At 45.7% G+C, this 22584-nt stretch overlaps 1 protein-coding gene across 5 annotated transcripts in view; it reads right to left on the bottom strand.

Annotated features, from left to right (window-relative positions):
• Positions 1-17906, bottom strand: part of LOC129041960 (uncharacterized) — a 208282-nt gene extending 190376 nt beyond the window's left edge. For 3 of the 5 annotated variants that reach the window (XR_010127292.1, XR_010127291.1, XR_010127290.1), the window contains exon 1: positions 17625-17749. The gene's annotated coding sequence lies outside the window, so the exon portion shown is untranslated. Of the gene's footprint in view, positions 1-17624 lie in introns of all 5 variants that reach the window. The other 2 variants (XR_010127294.1, XR_010127293.1) reach the window with 2 other exon arrangements.
• Positions 17907-22584: the final 4678 nt, after the last annotated feature.

The following is a 22584-nucleotide window of genomic DNA, read 5'->3' as shown; positions in this document are numbered from 1 at the left end:
AAAAGGGCAGCGTCTACAAGCTAAGAGGACAGAGCAACCAACTCTGCCGGGTAAGTCAGAACAGGCTTTGAAGACCCAGCAGCTGGGTTCAAAGCTAAAATTGGATGGGGACTGGAGAGGGAGACAGAGGCGGAGGGTGACTGTACCTCTTACGACTGGTGATGGTGGCTGCCTCACCTCCCTGTGGCAGGGACCCTACTGCTACAATGGTTCAGACACCTCCCGCAGCCCTTCCTCCCGCACTCCAAGGATTTTCTCCATCCGACTCAAAGTCCACCATGAAACCAGCAGTGCTACTGCATCTAATCTCAAGGTCCCAGACAATGGGGTGTTTAGCTGGGAGTCCCACCAAGGGTTAAGAAACTGAACAGGAGGCTGGACGCAGTGGCTCACACTTGTAATCTCAACATTTTGGGAGGCCGAGGTGGGCGGATCACAAGGTCAGGAGTTTGAGGCCAGCCTGGTCAATATGGTGAAACCCCGTCTTTACTAAAAATACAAAAATTAGCCGGGCATGGTGGCACAACCCTGTAATCCCAGCTACTCAGGAGGCTGAGGCAGGAGAATCGCTTGAACCCGGGAGGCGGAGGTTGCATCGAGCCAATATCATGCCACTGCACTCCAGCCTGGGCAACAGAGCAAGATTCCATCTCGAAAAAAAAAAAGAAAGAAAAAAGAAAAAAAAGAAAAGAAACTGAAGAGGAAGGGATGAAGGGATGAACATGCATGCACAGATAATGAAGATCCACCCTCCTCACGGCCGACCAACGTGAAAATACAAAGCCTGGGATGCCCAGAAAGGACTGTGTATGGAATACTAAAATGTGGTTGCATTTTGTGGAGTTGTGCCATATGTCTCCTTGACTTATCACCCAACACACAAAAAGAAGGCGAATTCCAAAAAGATGAGGCAGCCATAAAATTAAGATAGAGAATGCCATGGGTGATGCGCGGCCACAGATTAACTGAAATGGAATTTCCTCCTTAGTCACTGGAAGGCATAGGAACCCAACTCCAGGCAGGGAGGCCACTGAGCCACTTGAATCAGCCTCTTGTTCGCTGCTCAGAGGGAAACACAATCAGGAAGAAGCTGGGTGTGGAATGTGCTCCTTTCTGCAGCACTTTTTCATTTCTTCAGCTACCCCCCTCCCATCCCAATCCCCACCCCAACCATCCCCTCCTTACAACCACTGTAAAACCTTGCCTTGGAAATCCAAAATTCACAATTATTAGGGTGATAGCTTAGAAAACAGGGTCTGAAACAGTGAGGATTTCGTTGAAAAATATAAAGATTTAACACAATCTTTCTGCCATCTGGGCTTCCTGACCCAAATCTGATCATTGGCAGCGCTGCATACTAATCCAGGAATTCACTGACAATACGGTCTGAACTGTTTCAGTGGTGTTTTCCGCCCTACCAGCCCTGTCCACCCACCCCCTGTCCAGCATGCACCCCAGCCAGCCCACAGAGCTGCAGCAGAATTTCCTGTCATCCTCCGGAGTGCTGGCCACCACGGCTGATGACTTCCGGAGACCCTGCAGGAGAACAGGCACTGTAAACATAGCAGGCCCGTGTCACTTCCATCAGGCATAAAGATCCAGTCTCCTGAAGGCTAGAGTGCCTTCAAAGGGCCGGGCTGTCCATCTGGGACCAGAGCCCTGTCATTTACAGCACTGCATTTCGACATGTCTGGGGTAGGAAGCAGGCAGTCTGGAAACATGCTCAAGAGTGCCAGGGAAGGCCGGGCGCGGTGGCTCATGCCTGTAATCCCAGCACTTTAGGAGGCCGAGGCTGGCAGATTACCTGAGGTCAGGAGTTCAAGACCAGCCTGGCCAACGTGGTGAAACGCCGTCTCTACCAAAAAATAAATAAAAATTATCCGGGTGCGGTGGCACATGCCTGTAAACCCAGCTACTCGGGAGGCTGAGGCAGGAGAATTGCTTGAGCCTGGGAGAGGGAGGTTGAAGTGAGCCGAGATCGTGCCACTGCACTCCAGCCTGGCTGACAGAGCAAGACTCTGTCTCAAAAAAAAAAAAAAAAAAAAAAAAAAAAGAGTGCCAGGGAAGGCTGGGAATCCCAGCTGAGTCCTTAATGGCTGGGTGTCTCAGCCTCTCCGAGCCTGTTTTCATATGTGTAAAATGAAGGTGATATGACATTTACATCTTTGGGTCGCTGAGAGAAATATTTAAATCCCTGCACATAGTAGGCATTCAATAAACGGTAACAATTACATAAGAATGGTGACATTAACACCTGCACATTGACACCTCAACCATTATGCACAAGACCTTAACATCTGACAGAATGCATGGAAACAAGACTCAAGCATGAGACCCCAGAAGCATCGGGAAGGCACTGGATTCTCCGGATGGCAAAACAGAGTCCACCCCCCATCCCCCTCTCAACTCCTAGGAGCAGGGGACATCAGATGTGTCCTTTAAGCCACTTCTCACACCAAAGAGTTACAATCTGCTCAGCCACAGCCTGAACTTCCCCCAATTTCTCCTTTTACCATTATCTTCGGTGCTATCTCAACATTTATCATCCTCAGGAAGATGTAAAATGCTGGTGTTGTCTGAATTCAAAATGCAATGTCAACTGGAAACCTCAAAGCCATTTGGAGGATTTATTTTGGTGCTAACTAGAGAGCAAATGAAACCCCAGGAATGGCTTAATTAACCCCGTAAGCAGCAGCCAGGCATTTTCTTCCTGTCTCGTTCTGGCTCTCAAGGTTCCCTTAGGTTATCAGCAAGGACAAAGGAATTGACAGGGACAAGAACATAACGCAGGTAGTCATTAGGGTCTGTCCATGAAAGCAGAGTGGGGAAAGGAGCTCTCATTTGGAAGAAGACCAGTCCGGCTCTGCCCGAGATCTGCCATACACCGATTATGTGACCATCTGCAAGTTCCTAGCCCTCTCCAAACCGCTCTCAGGTTATAAGGATAACCAGGCTTCATGTATACTTGGTGCATGTGGGGTGTTGTGCAAAATTTATCTTACTGAAACCTCAGACCCTTCCTACACAGAGCAACTAGTATAGCCCCATTTTACAGATGGGGAAACCGAGGTCAAGAGAAGTTAAATAACTTGCCTCAGATCACATCTGCAAATGGCAAAGCCAGGATTCAATCCAGGCCAGCCAGCTCAGGCCCCCGAAAGCCACTGCACTCTTGCACATGACACAAAAGACTCAGACTGTGATGTCAGGTAAATTCAAGATGGGAGATTGACTCAACCTCTATTTCCTCGCCTGAGAAATGGGGGTGACAGCAACAACCTCACAGTGTTGCTACAGCAATGAAATGAGGTGGAAGACATGTAAAATGACAGAACACAATTATATATACTCAAAAAAACCCCACGGGTCCTCAATTTTTTAGTACACTGCCCTGCACATAGTAGGTGCTCAACAAACATTCATACAAACATTCACCTGAGTTGAGGTGCTCATCTCAGAGATGACCAATGGATGTGAAAACCTTACAAAGTTGTTGTAAGGATTAAATGGTGCCAAAAATAAGAATTGCCAGCATGCTAAGACCACAGGAAATACATATCCCAAAGGAAATTCTCTTCTCCATGTGAGGCTCCCCCGGACATAACCCCCAGGGCACCACGCAGGTGGTCTATATCCCTGTAACCAATCAGTGCCCAGAAGAGATAGTGAAGCTCAGCACAAAAGAGCAGGTGAGAGCTCCCAGCCCATGGCATTTGCCCATGTTCCTGAGTGGGAGAGAGAAGGCATGCTAAAGCATCACCCCCAATGTTGCATCCCCCAAAATCACATTAAGTCATCAAGTCACAGACAGAAGCTAGTCCAGTTGGATTCCTAAATATTCTTCTGAGTGTTTGTGTGTTTTGAGGCTGGGGAAGGGCAGGGGAGAGAGAAACTTTTCCCCAAGGAAGCCAGGTACCTTTGACCACCACAGGGGCTCATCAGCAGATAGACCAAAGCACTGCAGACACACAAAACACAGCCTGGACCCAGGATGCTTGGCCATGGAAGTCAATACGAAGCCTGAACCTTAGTCCTGCCCTAGGACCTGCTCCTTGGACATACAGTCTGTGCGGGCACACAGGGCTCCTGGCTCAGAGGGGCCCGAGCTTGGTTTAATGCTCTGCTGTCAGCATCTAGAAATTCTTCATAATTTTTGCACAAGAGAGCCCATATTTCATTTTGCACTGAGCCCCACATATTACGTAGCCAGCCTGGCCTACCACAGACCAGCCAACAGGCCCAGGTGCTCCCCGTCACTGGCCTCAGTCTGTTAGTGGTAAAATGGAAGCATAATGCCTGCCTCACAGTTGCCAAAGCTGGCCAGGGACCCATACACTCAACACTTCATGAGTGTGAGACGCCATCCCCCTAACGGAGGGCCATGGTTTGCTGCCTGGCAAATGGGATTATTTTCCCAGGTATTGGCTACCACATGGATGTTTTGCAGGTATAACGAGGCCAGAGATAGACACACACCTCATAAAGATGGATGTTGACATCATCATCATCATCATCATCATCATCATCATCATCATCATCATCATCTTCATCTTCATCACCGTAAAACACTGAGCTGGCCCCAGAATGGCTCACATCATTTAGGGGTCTGAGAGTGCTGCACAGCAGGGCCAGGGGCAGTCAAATTCAACATTGGTACCAACATGCATCCTCTCTCCTGGTACCAACCTGCAAAATTGGATAACCCACCAGAACAAAAATATCCTTAAATCCCTAGTACCCAATAATAAAAGAAAATATTGCCCAGGCTACAGTAAGACCCCCCCCTCACAAGTGAAATGCCCCTACTGCATACCAAAGACAAGTCGTAAGTTCCTTAAGGATAGAAAACAAGGCTTCATACACACATAAATAACATAGCTAGTAATACTTCTAACCAAGGAGGTGAAAGATCTCTACAAGGAGAACTACAAAACATTGCTGAAAGAAATCAGACATGACACAAATAAATGGAAAAACATTTCATGCTCATTGATTGGAAGAATCAAAATCATTAAAATGGCCATACTGTCCAAAGCAATTTATAGATTCAATGCTATTTCTTTCAAACTACCAACATCATTTTTCACAGAAGTAGAAAAAACTATTCTAAAATTCACATGGAACCAAAAAAGAGCATGAATAACCAAAGCAATTCTAATAAATAAGAACAAAGCTACAGACCTCACATTACCTGACTTCAAATTATACTACAAGGCTACAGTAACCAGAACAGCATGGTACTGGTGCAAAAACAAATACACAGACCAATGGAACAGAGTAGAGAACCCAGAAATAAAGCTACTTATCTACAACCATCTGATCTTCAACAAACTTGACAAAAAGAGGCAATGGGGAAAAGACTTCCTATTCAATAAATGGTGCTGGGATAAATGGCTATCCATATGCAGAAGAAAATGAAACAGAACCCCTATTTATCACCACACAAAAAATAACTCAACATGGATTAAAGACTTAAATTAAGACTTCAAACTATAAAAATCCTAGAAGAAAACTGAGGAAATACCCTTCTCAATATAGTCCTTGTCAGGAATTTATGGCTAAGTCCTCAAAAACAACTGCAACAAAAACAAAAATTGACAATTGGGGCCTAATTAAACTAAAGGGCTTCTGCAAAGCAAAAGAAACTATCAAGGGAGTAAACAGACAAGCTACAGAATGGGAGAAAATATTCACAAACTATGCATTTGACAAAGTTCCAATATCCAGAATCGATAAGGAACTTAAATCAAAAAGCAAAGAAGCAAAAAATCCCATTAAAAAGTGGGCAAAGCACGTGGATGGACACTGCTCAAAAGAAGACATTCATGCAGCCACCAAACATGAAAAAATGCACAACATCACTAGTCATTGGAAAAATTCAAATCAAAACCACAATGAGATACATTTCATACCAATCAGAATGGTTTTCATTAAAAAGTCAAAAAATAACAGATGTTGGTGGGCCTGTGTAGAAAAGGAGACACTGACACACTGTTGGTGGGAATGTAAATTAGTCCAGCCACTATGAGGAGCAGTTTAGAGATTTCTCAGAGAACTCCAAGTTGAACTACCATTTGACCCACCAATCTCATACCTCGGTGTATACTCAAAGGAAAATAAATTATTCTACCAAAAGTACACACGCACCCATGTGTTCATGGCAGCACTATTCACAATAGCAAAGACATGGAATCAACCTAAATGCCCATCAGTGGTGGACTGGATAAAGAAAATGTGGCACATATACACCAAGAAATACTATGCAACCATATAAAAGAATGGAATCATGCTCTCTGCAGCAACATGGATGCAGCTGGAGGCCATTATCATAAGCAAACTAATGCTGAAACAGAAAACAAAATACTGCATGCTCTCACTTATAAGTGGGAGCTAAACACTGGGTACACATGGGCATAAAGATGGGAACAATAGATGCTGAGGACTACTAGAAAGGGGAGGAAAAGAGGGGGACAAGGACTGAAAAACTAACTATTGGGTACTATGCTCAGTACCTGGGTGATGAGTTCAATCATACTCCAAACTTCAACAACATCCCGTATACCTTTGTAACAAACCTGCACATGCATCTCTTGATTCTAAAATAAAAAGTGAAAAAAAAAAAGAAAATAGAACTTCAGCTCTGGAGCTCTGATGTAGCTCCAGAACATGCAGCCTCGCACAATTTCTTGCACACATCTGGAACCAAGTATACACAATGACAGCACTAGAAATGACTTGTGAACTGTCAAAGTGCTTGATGCTCAGTGGTATCATTCAATTCACAGGTAGGGTGAACGACCATCCCAGTTTGCACAGGACTGAGGAGGTTCCCAGAATGTTGGACTTTCAGTGCTAAAACCAGGAAAGTCTCTGGCAAACCAGGACAAGTTGGCCATTCTGTTCACAGGTATTATTTCTAAGGCCAAATGTGAACAGAGGTTACTCCTCAGTGGAGGGTTATGGGGCTCTTTTTCAACCATCAACACATTTCTACGCAGTCTAAGTTTTCACCAAAGATCTTGTATTAGTGTTATCATCATGGGAAGTGTTGAAGAAGTAAAAAGGTTATTTCATAGTATGCACTATCCACTACCAAATCCAAATTTTCTATTTCTAATCATACTTTTCTTAAAAAAAAAAAAAAAAAAAAAAAGTACCGTTGGCCAGGTGCGGTGGCTCAAGCCTGTAATCCCAGCACTTTGGGAGAACAAGGCAGGAGGATCACTTGAGCTCAGGAGTTTAAGACTAGCCTGAGCAACATAGTGAGACTCCATCTCTATTAAATATAAAATTAGAAATTTTTTGAAAAAACTCTTCTCAAACTGTCTGTTTAATCTTCCCTTGTGACTGGACATGGTGGTTCATGCCTACAATTCCAACACTTTGGGAGGCCAAGGTAGGGGGATCACTCAAGTTCAAAAGTTTGAGACCAGCCTAGGCAACATATCAAGATTGTCTCTCTCAAAATAAAAAGAAAGAAAAGAAAAGAAAAGAAAAAAAAATCATCCCTTGTTCGTTCCTGTCAGCTTTTTCCCACAGCATTCAACTTCCTTCCAGCAGTTTCCCCCTCCTGACCTTTACAGACCTGCTGCCCTGAAGTGTCCTTCTGGGCCACCGTGGGCATCTCAATCTTGTCTTTTCTAAAATGTGCCCGTGCTGTGGGCTTTGCTAGAAGCCCCAGATCCTGGCTGAGACAGGCTCATAAAGTGGTTACAGCAACTCTGGGTCCCCCACCCCTCTTCCTGCAATGGGTCACTTGGGTAACCCTCAGTGAGTGAGGGCCAGAGCCAGACTCCAGCCAGCCCCTCCAGCAGCCCTCTGCAGCAAGCCCAACTTCCTCCTCAGCTCTCCACCGTGCATCTAACTCCCCAAAAGCCCACAGCAGTGGTGCCTGGGACCTCTATGTCCAGCCTCATGATATCCAGCCAGGCCCAGACAACGCTGTTGGCTTCTTCACAAGTGTCTTCTCAACAGCAATGTCTTCATTCACACCCCCACTCCAGGCCCCTATTTCTTTTTTCTTTCTGCTGCTTCTGCAAGGGGCCCCCATTATGTTGCTCCTTCCACACCCAGACTCTGGACCTGCCCTGACACTTGCCTTGTCCCCTTCCAGAATTCATCCCGTTCAGGCGTGTCATGAGCTGGTACCTGGTGTCGGGCATGCTGACTGGCAGAGGGATATAGTGGTGAGCACCACCCATCCCTGCCTTCAAGAAGTTCCCAGGCTCTCAGGGAAGGAACCTAGGAAATAGTGCCAACTAGAGAGTCATGTGGCAACCTCCGGTCAGGCTGCAAATGTGCATGCTCTGTGCCCTGTACTCCTGGGACACACCCAGACATGCACCTGCAGCCCTGTGCCAGGATGCTCATGACAGCATTGTTTACAAAAGCAAAATTCTGGAAACAACCCAAGACTCTGTGGCATAGGGAATGAATGAACAAGCATAGTAGCATCATCTGCCCAGCATAATGCCGGGAGAAAAGAGGAAAGTGCAGACATCTTATACGTTATGTCACCTACCTAAGAATTTAAAAACACACAAAATGGTGCTACCAGTGATCTTCAAATAGATTTGTAATGAAATTGTAAGAGCATGACCTGTTATACCCCAAGTTCAGGAGAGGTACTTGTATGAAGAAAAGGATGGGGAATGGGAGACAAGGCTCATAGACTTCCCATTTATCTATTTTTTTTTATTATTATTTCTTTGAAGACAATAATCCAGGCTGGGTGTGGCGGCTCACACCTGTAATCCCAGCACTTTGGGAGGCCGAGGTGGGGGGATCATGAGGTCAGAAGATCAAAACCATCCTGGCTAACACGGTGAAACCCCGTCTCTACTAAATATATAAAAAATTAGCCAGGTGTGGTGGTACGTGCCTGCAGTCCTAGCTACTCAGGAGGCTGAGGTAGGAGAATCGCTTGAACCTGGGAGGTAGAGGCTGCAGTGAGCCGAGATTGCACCACTGCACTCCAGCCTGGGCAACAGAGCAAGACTCCATCTCAAAAAATAAATAAATAAATAAATAAGCAAATAAATAAATAAATAAATAAAATAAAGACAATGATCCAAAGCAAAGTATGCCATGTCATGAGCACGTGCTAATCCATGGGTGGGAATACGGCTTTCGTTACATTGCCCTTTTGTGGCTTTCTGTTTTGTGTTTCAGAGCTAGATATTCACACTATGCAGAGATCACCCCGAAACTCCATAGCAGATTCTAAAATCCATGGAGGCTTTGGGAAAGACAGTGGAAAGCCGAGGAAGCCAGAGAGCTCCAGGCACTCACAGCACAAGAGGGAGGCAGACCACCAGATCATGAGGTCTCCACCAGTGCCTCAGCAGCCAAGCACTGCCTGGCCTGAAAGGAATGTGCTCTATGCCCTCACTTCCACCAGCTCCAGGCTCCCTCCCCGAATAATCAAAAGTCAGGCTCTGCTCCGCTCTCTTTTCCGGATGTCTCTGTGGATGAAATGCAATCCCACAGAGTGGTGTCATCCAGCTCTCAGGCAGTTTCCCAGAGGTGACTCATCTGTTCTCTCAACAAGCGCGTGAGGGGCACAAGACGAGGACTGTCATCCCATTGAGAGATGGGGAGCCAGAGCCTCACAGAAGTCCCAAGAACTGCCTGAGCTGACTCAACAGCCGGAAACTAGGACAGTCACAAAGTCAATCTGACTTCCAAATTTAAATGAGATTCAGGGCTTACTATGCGTCATGTTCAGAGAGGGGAGATGGACAACTGGCCAGTTTTACCTCCCAGATCATCTCATTTTCACAATAACAGGCTTCCCAAAGGAGCAAGCGAAGGCCCAGAGAGGCCAAGTGTCCTCCCTTAGCTCACAGAGCCAGAAAGCCTCAGGGATTTTCTAACATGCCTCAACAACCTCCCCAGAGCATTTCTCCATCAGGAAAACTATTTTTATTATGGGTATCCTTATTTTCCCTGCAAACACAACAAGAAGCTTCTGGGGCCCCCCAGTGAGCAGAAAGCTGAGAGCTGGGGGCCAGCCAGTGTTTATTTGTTTATGCCATCATCTCCCACTGAACCCAGTTCCAAGCTACTGAGTGACTCAGAGACCTGACCACCAACAGCTGTTCTTTGGTTGGAGCCAGATAAGCCAACGGGGGTGGGGGCGTCCATTGCACTTCCCAGTAATCAGGTAGGACACACTCTTTCTGTCCAGTACCCCCACCCCTTGGGGAGTGATAAACGGTGACAGACAGATGAGAGGGAAAGACCCCCATCCCCAGCAACTACACTGGAAATCCAGCTATCAGCATGTGGCCACTATTTTAACAAGGCTACAAGACAGAGAGAGAGGGAAGAAGCCCCGACGTCACCGCCTCACCCCCCACCACAGGGAAATAATCTGCCTCCTGGGAAGGTGAGAGGGAAGAGAGCCACCAGGGCCACTGGAATACAGGTTCCAGCCAAGGCCACCCTGAGGCCCAGAGTCTCAGGAATGGGCCATGTTTGGCTCCAGTCTAGTGTGGCCCATCAATTATGGTGACTTCACTGCCTCAGTCTGGTCTCCAGCATGATAAGTAAAGGCGCTTCCCTGCCTAGCTTGGTCTCCAAAGCCTTTTCCCTGAAGGTTCCCTGAGCCAGAAACAGAATGTATCTTGAGGCTTTACCTGTCCTCAAAAGCCTGATCTCTGCATCCTACTCCACTCATTTTAACTGAAAGCACCACTCAGGTCCAAAGGACAGAATAATGAATCTTTCTTTCCTTTATTTTCTTTCTTTACATTATTTTCTTTCTTTACAGTCTTTTCTTTCTTTACATTCTTTTCTTTCTTTCTTTCTTCCTTCCTTCGTTTCTTTCTTTCTTTCTTTCTTTTCTTTCTTCACGCAGGTACAAAGGACAGAGTATCTTTCTTCACTCAGGTTCAGAGGACAGAATAATGAATCTTTCTTTCTTTCCTTCTTTCTTCCTTCCTTCCTTCTTTCCTTCCTTCCTTCCTCTCTCTCTTTCTTTCTTTCCTTTCTTCCTTCCTTCCTCCCTCTCTCTTTCTTTCTTTCCTTTTTCTTTCTTTCCTCTGTCCTTTCTTTCTTTCTTTCTCTCTCTCTCTCTTTCTTTCTTTCCTTCCTTCCTTCCTCTTTCTTTCTTTCTTCATTTTTGGAACTGGGCCTTCTTCTTCATTTTTGGAACTGGAACTTCTCACATAGCCCCTTCATCTGCTCTTCCTATGGACAGCTGAGAATCATTTTCCAACTTTATCAAATATGCTCCCTTCTCTTAAGATAGCCTGCCCTGGTTGCTCCCTATGTCTCTCGCAGGCTAACCAGGCGCTGTAGGGAAGAGGCCCAAATGCACCCACCTGGCCCAGATATCCAGAGGCCAAGGCCACGGTCCTGCCCCACAGCGTGAGAGTTCTTCTTTGCAGTGCCTACAAACCTATGCTTGCCCCCAAACTCTCTCAGGGATAACGGGGTTGGGGAAAGGGTGGAAGGTCAAACAGAGACCCTCTTGGAATCTGTTCCCTTCATTAACTTTGGAATTCCACAGGCCAGTGTTTTCTCAAGGCTTGTTACACTGAATACTCCCCCAGGAGGAGGGGGCTGCAATCTTCACACCCACAGGCTCTAGCTGGGAAAGCCAGGAGACAGCTTCATGGAGTGAGGTCAGCCACCGCCCGCCCAGCCCCCAGGTGGACGAACTAACATTTAGAGAGCAAACACTAAATAGCTAGCATTAGAGTAACAAACAGAGATTCAGAGGTGTTATGGTTTGCAGATGAAGAAAGTGAGGCTCAGAGAGATTAAAACACTTGAGCACACTGGGGCCTGTGGGGCGGGGGCGGGGGGAGGAAAGGCATCAGGAAAAGTAGCTAATGCATGCTAGGCTTAATACCTAGGTGATGGGGTGATAGATGCAGCAAATCACATGGCACACGTCTACCATGTAACAAACCTGCACATCCTGCACATGTACCCCAGAACTTAAAATAAAATAAATACATACATAATAAATAAAAATAAAATAAAATCCCTTATACAGAAAAAAATAAAAATAAAAACTTGAGCAAGATCACACAGCAGGTATAAAACAGCAGAGCTTCAAAACCTGATTTAGTTTTGTTCTAAAAACCACACTCTTCAAATAATTGTAGCTATCAGTCAAAGAGGGCCAAGATTTCATGACACAACCACTCTTGAGACAGGACGCTGAGTGACTGTCCCTGAAGCCCAGGCCTGCCGGACCAAAAGCCCACTCAAGTTAGCATTGAGGCCTATGTGTAATTCAGGGATGGAACAGTGTGTCTGATACCATTCTAAACTGACCTCCCAAAACTCTCTAAACTGACCTTCCAAAACTGTCACTGAGACCCCTCCTTGTCAATGCAGCACCCCCTGCCAAAATGCACACGCCTTTACGTTTTACTATGTATGGATATCAGAGCCTAGGACATAGTAAGTCCTCAATAAATGTCTGCTAAATGAACAGTAAGGGAACTAGCCATGTGAAGGCCATCTTCTAAGTTTACTGTAAAAGCCTAATGAAAGCACTGCGCATATACTGCTTAACAAGTCTCACAGAAATATTACATCTTGTAACAATTTTTTCTTCAGTGTTTATGACCCAGGAGAAGTTTCTGCCTTTCAAAGACAAACATGTTTCCTTTATTTAGGCCAAGGACAAACTACAGCTTAAAGACCCATTGCCAGTTCTGGTAAATAAAGTTTTATTGGCACACAGCCATACCCACTCATTTACATATTATTTATGGCTACTTTCCAGATACAAAGGCAGAACTGACAAGCAGTACAGAGCTGCGTGGCCTGCAAAGCTGAAAACATTTATCACCTAACCCTTGATATAAAAAGTTTGCCAATCCTTACTTTAGACACAAATATAACCTACTTAGCATGTTGTGTTAATTAGGAAGCTCAGAGCTAAATGTAATATTAAATTTTAGTAACTCACTCATCTTCAATATTTTTTATACCTTTATGCCTATATGCTTTGATCTTCTAATCCCATTTTAAAATTTTATTTAAAAAAACTAGTATGCCCTGAGTACATATTATATGCCTGGCACTGAATGAAGCCTTTTAATACGTTCTCTTATTTAATTCTCATAATAAACTCATGGGGTAGGTAATATTATCATTTATTTATTTATTTATTTATTTATTTATTTGGGAGATGGAGTCTCACTCTGTCACCCAGGCTGGAGGTGCAGTGGTGCAATCTCGGCTCACTGCAACCTCTGCCTCCCAGGTTCAAGTGATTCTCCTGCCTCAGCCTCCTGAGTAGCTGAGATTACAGGCGCATGCCACCAAGCCCAGCTAATTTTTCTATCTTTAGTAGTGATGAGGTTTCGCTATGTTAGACAGGCTGGTCTTGAACTCCTGACCTCAGGTGATCTGCCCACCTCGGCCTCCCAAAGTGCTGGGATTACAGGTGTGAGCCACTGTGCTCAGCCCTTACCTTCAATTTATTGAGACTAAATGAATGAAATGAATACATGAATAAGTCACCAATTGATTGCATAGTGGAAATATTTACTATTTCATAATTCAATCCCAGAGAATAATTAACTCAGGAATTGACTGAAAAACTTTGGGTGCTCAATGAATACAACAGGCAAGGCTGAGATAGTAACTGCAGGCAATTTGAGCTGAATTATAGGATTGTAAAGTGCTATCGTTCTGGGATCTTTATTGTTTTCAATCTAGCTTCAGACCAAGCCGGGCAGTCACTTCATCATGAATCTTCAGGATTTGGGGAGAATCAGCAGACATGACACAGAGCTACTACTCAAGTCACAGGCTCAGACACTGCCTCCAGTGGCATGGCCAGAGCCACAACAGCCAGAGTACCGCAAATAGAAACAATTACCGGTGCCCCAATGTAGTCCTCTTCAGGAGGACTAGATCCACATGTCACTAACAGTATTTTTGAAAAGTTGACCTTTTCTTAAGTACCAACATCCTAAGCACAATTATCTGCAAAATCACAGGTCTCATGTACTAATTGTTGTCTTTTTATAATTTGAGTTAAACACAAAACAATTTTTTTATTCTTATCTATAACGTGAAATCATCTTGCATTGCTCATTAGCACGCTTTGAGAAACACTGGCTGGACAGGAGTAGGGGTGTCGAGGCTGACAGATGGGACTGCAAACACCAGCTACTCTGCTCTCTCCATCAGTAACCGTGGCAGCTTTCTGGATCTCACTGAACCTCAGTGTGTTCATATGTATAAGGAGGAGACACATCCCCCTCGCCAGATTAGAAGGTGAACTGGCACATTCCAGGTATTCATACACACCAGCTGTTAAGCAACCTTGGGCTGTTCATCGAAGAACCCCTGGAGATGATCAAGTCACAGCCTTTCCCTCATTGCCACCCTGGGTAGACCATCAGGGGCTCCAGGCACCCCGTGGGGAACAGGTCCAAGATGCCAGGCCATCTCCAGGAACCTGGCCAGGATGTCATTGTGGGTGGCAGGGCAGCCCGTACGACTAGAGAGTGTGCTGTCAATAATTCCAGGAGCCCATCAAGTGAAAACAACACAGGTTGGGACTGCTGTAGCAGCAGTCAGGGATAACAGGGCTCTTCTAAGTGGCTGAAGGCAGGCTCGTGACATGAAATCAGAACAGCAAGTTCCTGCACCACAGTAGAAATGCAAACTGTTCAGGCAAAAGTCCAGGGAAAACTGGGAGAGCCAGCCTTGGATGCATGATGCACCAGCAGCACCAGCACCCACCATCTAATTGATGAGTGTGGGAGCCACTAGGCCTGGCTTGCCCAGCTACATCCTCGTGTGCACCTGCCGTCCCAGAGTAAGTGATATAGCACCCCTTTCACTCTCAAGTCTCCCGGCTGAGAAGAGAAATTAGCCAGTTTCTCTATGAATGAATGTACTAAGGCCCAAAAAGGAGAGGTAGTTTGCCCAAGGTCACAGTCACCAGTGGCCAAGAAGGGAGAATGTGCATCTCTCAGCTCCAGGCAATGTTGTGCAGTGGCTTTGGAGTCAGACAGGGCTGTCCAAATGCTGCCTGTATTCCCTGGGGACACTTGATTTCCCTCTGGGTGCTCCAGTTACTTCAACAGTAAAACAGGCCAGGCAAGGTGGGTCACGCTTGTAATCCCAGCACTTTAGGAGGCCAAGGCAGGCAGATCACTTGAAGTCAGGAGTTCAAGACCAGCCTGGCCAACAAAAATTAGCCAGGCATGGTGGCGCACGCCTGTAGTCCCAGCTACTTGGGAGGCTGACGCACGAGAATCACTTGAACCAAGGAGATGGAGGTTGCAGTGAACCAAGATTGCGCCACTGCACTCCAGCCTGGGTGATAGAGCAAGACTCAGTCTCAAAAAAAACAACAAAAACAAAACAAAACAAAAAACAGTAAAACGGATAATCACCATAATGGTGCACATCTCATAGCTCTGTTTTGAGGTTTGAATGGAAAAACATGTGCTGTGTGCCCTGTAGAGAGCATGGCTTAATAAATGGAGATTATTACTACATCAGCGTCCTTGCTGACACATAGAAGGAATCTTATTCATTGCCATAACCATTCTGTGTCCTTTGGTGTCTGAGCCCACTCTGGCCCTACTGTGAAGAGTGGGAGATAACCCAGACCACCACAATTGGGTTGTTCTAGGCAGTAACTGATAAAAGGGGAAAAAACAGAGCTATGGACCATGTGATAAGTGAGGCACAGCTGCCACCACGATAGGGTGTGGGGAGAGGGCAGGAAGGGGTGAGAGAGGACTGGGAAGGCACAAAGGAGTGGGGAGTATCTGCCTCTGTCTTTCCCAACTGACCCCCTCCCATCCCAGAACCTCTCTGCTCACCGCTGAGAGCCTCTCTCCAGACCCTCAGCAGCCCCCTGAAATGGCTCCTCTGCCTGCCCCTACCTGACCACAGTCAAGCACAGCCCAGCACCTGCTGCAGCTCACCGTCACACACACCCTTCCCAAGACCGCAAGGAAAAGTCTTCAGCAGAAGGCGCCTTGTTCGGTGTAAAACACGAGGCAGTTCTCAGCTTCTGGTTCTGTCTTCTCCTGGATAAATAACCTTGGGGAAGGTACATGGCCCCTCAGAGCCTCCAGGTGCTCAACTGTATAATGGATACACCATTGCTCTCCTAGTGGGATTGCTGGGCTAAGTCATATATATACTCAATAAAAGAGTGTTTCCCTTCTGTCTGACCTTTTCAAAGAAACCAAGAGAAAACCACAGAGAGTCACCATATTTGAACAAGGCAACTGTGATGCAACAAATAAAATGCCTACTATGTGTCTAGCCTGTGTGCAAGGCAAATGCATTTCCTCAACTCAGAAAGATTACTTTCTAGTGTGAGAGAAAGACAGGAAACCCAGTAAATTGCACAGATGAATATACAATTAGAACATATCTAAGAGCTATGGGTGAGAACAGCATGTAACACCCAGAGGGACGTTATTTACTTTAGGAGGTCAGGAAAGCCTGTCTGAGAAAGTGCTGTCAGGCATGAGCAGAATTAGGAATCCAATCAAAATCAGACTCAAGGCCCCACCCCAACTGTGGTCTTGGCCGCCACCTGCCAGGTGGCCTCAAGTGGTCTGAGAGCTGGATCACTTGCTGTTTGAGCTGCAACTCTCCTTTAGGCAGCTTGGCACCACTCATTGCTCAGAGTTAGCAGCCTCCCAGGCCACCAGGCCTGGACCCGAGAGGCCAGTCCTTCCACTTGTCAGCTGCAGAACTGCAACAGGCCTTTGTGGCCAACCCAGATGCTCCCTCCCTCCAGCTGGCATGAAACTCCATTTCCTCATCGGCCACTGACTTGTCACTCTGCCTTCCCATGGACTGCAGGGAAACTGTGACCTTTAATCAACTGTCCACGCCAACCAGCTGTGCCCAGGTCAGAGTCCAGCACTGCCTCCCTGGCTCTGCTCAGAAAGATCATCAGGGCCAAGAAATGTCCACCATCCCCAGAAGCTACCCCCAGCCAACATCACCCACCACACGCTGAGTGTCTGTCATGTGATCAGCATTTCAATGTCTACTTGGCGATCTTCAACTCCAGTCCTGTGACATCTGATAATACTTAACCCTTCACTGCAGGGAAAGGAATCCATCAGTCTGCATGGAGGCACGCAGTGTGTATGTGTAAAAGAGTCACACCCAGGCCTGTCTCCTCCACATGCATCTGCCCACATACAACCCTCACAGTACCAGCCATATGGCCTTATGTTGTTCCTAGCTCTGAGCACAGAGCCAAGAAATTATCCCCCCATGCATATCTTTCCATTGAATCTCCCATGTCTTCATTCATCAACAATCCTGTCTTAATTTACCCTTTCTGCAGTATGAGAGACTGTGCCAAATGCCACACAATGTCTTAAGGACACAGGACCAACAGCAGAGGCACTTTATAGGGAGGTAGATGGCGACAGATACGTAAACTGGGAACATCAGAAAATGGTGACAGGTACAATAACACACGTCAGGGCAGGGAACAGTAACGGCTTCCAGGAAGGACTTCTTTAGTTCCATCTGTCTCCCCCAGGCACCCAGCATCACACCAACCACACAGAGGGTGCTCATTAAATGCCACCTCATTGAGACAACCAGCCACATCCCAGTGAACCCTCCGCGACCAGCCAGGACAGCCTCACCTCAAGCCCAGCTGAGCGCCGAATAGAACGTGCATCAGATGCTTCACCAGGAAGAGTCGGGGTCTTATATTCCATAGGGAGACCCAAAGGAAGTTGGCAGAGATCTAAGTAAACAGAGATCTCAACCCTCACAGCCAGCTGCGGTCCTTCGTCCCCCATGGACATCCAAGCTGTAAGAATCCATGAGGCATTCAGCCAGGGCCTCCTTTAAAACCACTTTTAGTATCCTGAAATGTGCCGGACGTGTGTCATTCCAGTGCATGGTTCCACCAGCGTTATTCCCCAAACCACTGAAGATCACTGTAAATCCATCAGGCTCAGAAAATACTTGAACGAAGCTCCATGCAGCTGACAGGCACAGCCATCTTGAGGGGCATCCTTTTAATCTCCTTCTGGCCAAAAGATCAGGCCTGCAACAGGGAAGAAGAAAAAAACAGTCTTGTCACAGTCACTGACCCAGAGCAGTATTCAGTCACTCTTTCCTCCTTGTGTTTGGCCCTAACAGAGTGTAACTCACTAAAAATAATTCTCCATAACTGGTAACACACAAAGTTGAGACTGGTGTCCAGGGAGGCCTTCAGGTGAGAGCTGCCTCCCCTGCGGTACCAAGGACCTCTCAGACAGGGAACTGCCAGCTGCTCATAGCCTCAGGACCACCCTGGGAGGGAAGAGGAGGCTGTGGGGTGTCCATTATAAGTTGAGGGGAGAATGTTTGTGACTGGCTTAGAAAGCTGACAGCAAGGCCAGGCCTGGCACACAGCCTGGGCTCCCCTGCAGGGCTGAGAGGTCCCTGCAGAGAGCTGAGGGGTTTAGGGTCAGCTGGTAGGAAGTAGTTCTTTGTTTTGTTTCTTTTTAAAGACAACCACAAAACCCTGGCCTGGCTCCAGGCCTTGTCCTGCACTGTGAGCCTCTTCAGGGCGGGGCCTAGGACCTGTTCTGTTCTTACTCATTCATTCACTAATTACTGAGCACCTGCTAGGTACCCAGCACTCTCCCATCAGGAGGGCGATAGCTTTGTCTTCCCAATCCAGTGTATTTAAATTATTCCAAAGATAACTGAAGAACAAATTGATCCACAATGCCTAGGGCTGGAGGCTCAATATTCCCCAGCCACCCAATGATAATAATAACTGTCCTTTGGGGAATGTCTATGATGTACCAGCTAAAAACTCTGGCCTCTCCATCTGATATGATCTCTCAAACACCCTGGGACGCCTGCCCCTATTTTCCAGATGAAGAAGTGGAGGAACAGACAACCATTCTACTTTAGACTAGTAAGAAGCCTAAATCTGAATCTAGACAGTCTGTCTCCCAAGTCTGTGTGTGCCCTGATCCACCTCTCTAAGTTACCTAGTGAGGGATTCCTGCCCAGAATGGCCGCAGCTAAAACTTACTTCCAGGCTTTCTGCACGTATGAAACCCTCATTTCATCCTCACAAAAAACTGTGAGTTGTAGATTATTGTTAACCGACTTTAGAGATGAGAAATTTGAGGCCCAGAGAAGTGAAGCAACTTCCACAAGGTCACACAGCTTTAAAAAAAAAAAAAAAAAGTCACAGAAAAAGCGTTTGAGGCTGGGTTCGGTGGCTCACGCCTGTAATCCTAGCACTTTGTGATGCCGAGGCTGGTGGATCCCTTGAGGCCAGGAGTTCAACACCAGCCTGGCCAACACGGTGAAACCCTGTCTCTACTAAAAATACAAAAATTAGCTGGGTGTGGTGGCGCATGCCTGTAATTCCAGCTATTTGGGAGGCTGAGGAATAAGAATCGCTTAAACCAAGGAGACGGAGGTTGCAGTGAGCCAAGATCACACCACTGCATTCCAGCCTGGGCCACAGAACGAGACTCTATCTGAAAAGAAAAGAAAAGAAAAGAAAAGAAAGGAAAAGAAAAGAAAAGAAAGGAAAAGAAAAGGAAAGAAAAGAAAAGAGAAAAGAAAAGAAAAGAAAAGAGGGGTTTGAAACAAGGCGGACTGGCAGACTGGCTCCAAAGCCCACGAGCTTGACCACTGCTCCAACTTACATCAAAAGCAGCGATTACTGCCAAAGAAATGTTTACAAATGTAGTGGTTTAAAACAGAAAAAGAAATAAAAAATAAAACAGCACACATTTATGATCTTACATTTCTGGAAGTCTGATATGGGTCTCACTGAGCTAAAATCAGGCTGTTGGGAGGGCTGCATTTCTTTCTGGTGGCTGAGAGGGAATGCGTTTCCTTGCTTTTCCAAGCTTCTAAAGCCTGCCTCATAGGCCTTGGCTGTGGCTTCTTCCTCCATCTTCAAATACAACACCAAGGCATCTCTTTGACTCTGCTTCTGTGGCCATATCTCTGTCTCTGAATAACTCTCTGCCTCCATCTTCCACTTCTAAGGACATGTGATTATATTGGGCTCACCCAGATGATCCAAAATCATCTGTCCACCTCAGAGTCCTTAGCCTTACTAGCATCTGCAAAGTCCCTTTTGACATGCAACATATTCACAGGTTCTAGGGATTCGGATGTGGACATTTAGGGGGACGTTATTCTGCCTGCCATACAAGAATAACAGAGGGCACCCATCTCCTGTTTTAAGAAGTCTTCCGTGAGGAGGCACCACTCATTCTCAAAATGGAAATCAAGCTAGCTATCTCACCCTGCCCACATTGCACACAGCCACACACACTTGCAGCGGCTAGGGAAGAAATCATGAAGGAAACAGTAAAGTACGTTTTCTTCTTAAAAAACATATCCAGCCTGGTGCGGTGGCTCACGCCTGTAATCCCAGCACTTTGGGGGGCCGAGGCAGGTGGATCACGAGATCAGGAGATCGAGGTCATCCTGGCTAACACGGTGAAACCCCGTCTCTACTAAAAATACAAAAAATTAGCCAGGCATGGTGGTGCGCACCTGTAATCACAGCTACTCAGGAGGCTGAGGCAGAAAAATGGCTTGAACCCAGGAGGCAGAGGTTGCAGTGAGCCAAGATCATGCCACTGCACTCTAGCCTAGGTGACAGAGTGAGATTCAGTCTCAAAAAAAAAAAAAAAAAAGAAAAAAGAGATAGAGTGAGATTCTGCATCCAAGTTGGGTTTGACTCCAAAGCTGTTTTCTTTCCATTCTGGGACACACTCTTTCTTATTTAAATAAGACAGTGTTTCTAGGCCAAGTGTGGTGGCTCATGCCTGTAAATCCCAGCACTTTGGGAGGCTGAGATGGGTGGATCGCCTGAAGTCAGGAGTTCGAGACCAGCCTGGCCAACGTGGTGAAACCCCGTCTCTACTAAAAATACAAACAATTAGCCAGGTGTGGTGGCAGATGCCTGTAACCCCAGCTACCTGGGAGGCTGAGGAACAAGAATCACTTGAACTCGGGAGGTGGAGGTTGCAGTGAACCGAGATTACACCATTGCACCCCAGCCTGGGTGGCAGAGCACAGAGTGAGACTTTGTCTAAAAAAAAAAATAAATAAATAAGACAGTGTTTCTAGAAAGTTCCAGAACGTTCTGGCAATGGTTGAGTAGTTCCTATTGAAGCAGCTCCCTGGTAGATAGCAACTATAAGCTCTGAACAAATATTTTTAAAAAATAAAAAATCTAGGCACCAGATGACCAAAAGTAGGACATTCTGGAGTGTGATCAAGACTTGGACACTCAGCAATCCAGTGAGTTCCTGCTTTTGGTCAATTTTAGCCGGGGTAGGCCCGGTTCCGCAACATATGAGTGGCTAACCCTCAGATGGTGTTGCTGCACTGAAACATCAGGACAGATATCAAGGCAACACAATAGGTGAAAGTGAAAGAAGAAATTCTGGTAAAAAGAGAGTTTCCAAAAAGTGGAGTTCAAATTCTGTGTACAAATGTTCCCTAAGTCACTAAGTGACTCCTGAGCCAAGTTTGTATGCAGTAGCCCAGTTAAAGCCAAAAGAACTAAACAGCAATTTATATTGCTGCCCAATACTAGGGAGTCAGAATTTGAAGTCTTAGTTTACTGAGTTAACTACCTACTGAAAGCACTACTCTTTGGAGGAACAAAACAGAATCAGTCCTTACCAAGTATCACTCACAATGTCTGTGATATAATTTATAATAGCTCAATATAACAAACAACTAAAAAGCAAGTGAAAACAGGAAATGTAATCCATTCTTAAGAAAAATGATAGTTATGGGGACTGTCCCCATGACCCTGAGATGACCCAGTTTCTGGAATTAGCAGACAAGGGTTTTTTAAGCAGCTATTATAACTATGCTCAAAGACTCAAAGGAAAATGTATTCTTAGTAAATAAAAAGATAAGAAAGCTTAGCAAAGAAAGAGCCAAATGGAAATTCTACAATTAAAAAAAAAAAATCTGAAACAATCGATTGGATCCATTTAACAGCAGACTGAAGAGGAACCAAGAGTCAGTACAATTTCAGGACAGGCCAATAGAAATTATTTAATCTGAATAACAGAAAAAAATTTTGAAAAATTGAAGAGAGCCTCAGAGACCTGTAGGACAATATCAAAAAGCCTAACAGACATGTAATTTTAGTCCCAAAAGGAGAGAAGAGAATGGAGCAAGATCAATATGGGGGGGGGCGGGGAGGGAGGAATGAAAGTGTTCTAAATTCAGTGAAAGACATTAATTTATAGATATGAGGATATCAGCAAATCCCATGCAGGTTATATATTTTTTTAAATCACACCTAAGTATGTAATAGTTGAACTGCTGAAAACCAAGCTTTGAAAAAAGTCACGAAAAGAGCCAGAGAAAAACAGTTGTTCTAATTTCTTAAAATCATTGAAAAAGCAGATAATTACATCTGAACCCAATATGTGCTCTGCAGGTGACTTCCTCTTGTCCCATTTATTTATTTATTTATTTATTTATTTATTTTATTTATTTTTTCCTTGAGACAGAGTCTTGCTCTGTTGCCCAGGCTGGAGCACAATGGTGCCATCTCAGCTCACTGCAACCTCCACCTCCCAGGTTCAAGTGATTCTC

This window comes from Pongo pygmaeus, chromosome 7 (assembly GCF_028885625.2).
Source record: "Pongo pygmaeus isolate AG05252 chromosome 7, NHGRI_mPonPyg2-v2.0_pri, whole genome shotgun sequence".
Taxonomy (NCBI): domain Eukaryota; kingdom Metazoa; phylum Chordata; class Mammalia; order Primates; family Hominidae; genus Pongo; species Pongo pygmaeus.
Note: the sequence above shows the minus strand (reverse complement) of the source record. Positions and strands in the feature narration are given on the sequence as shown.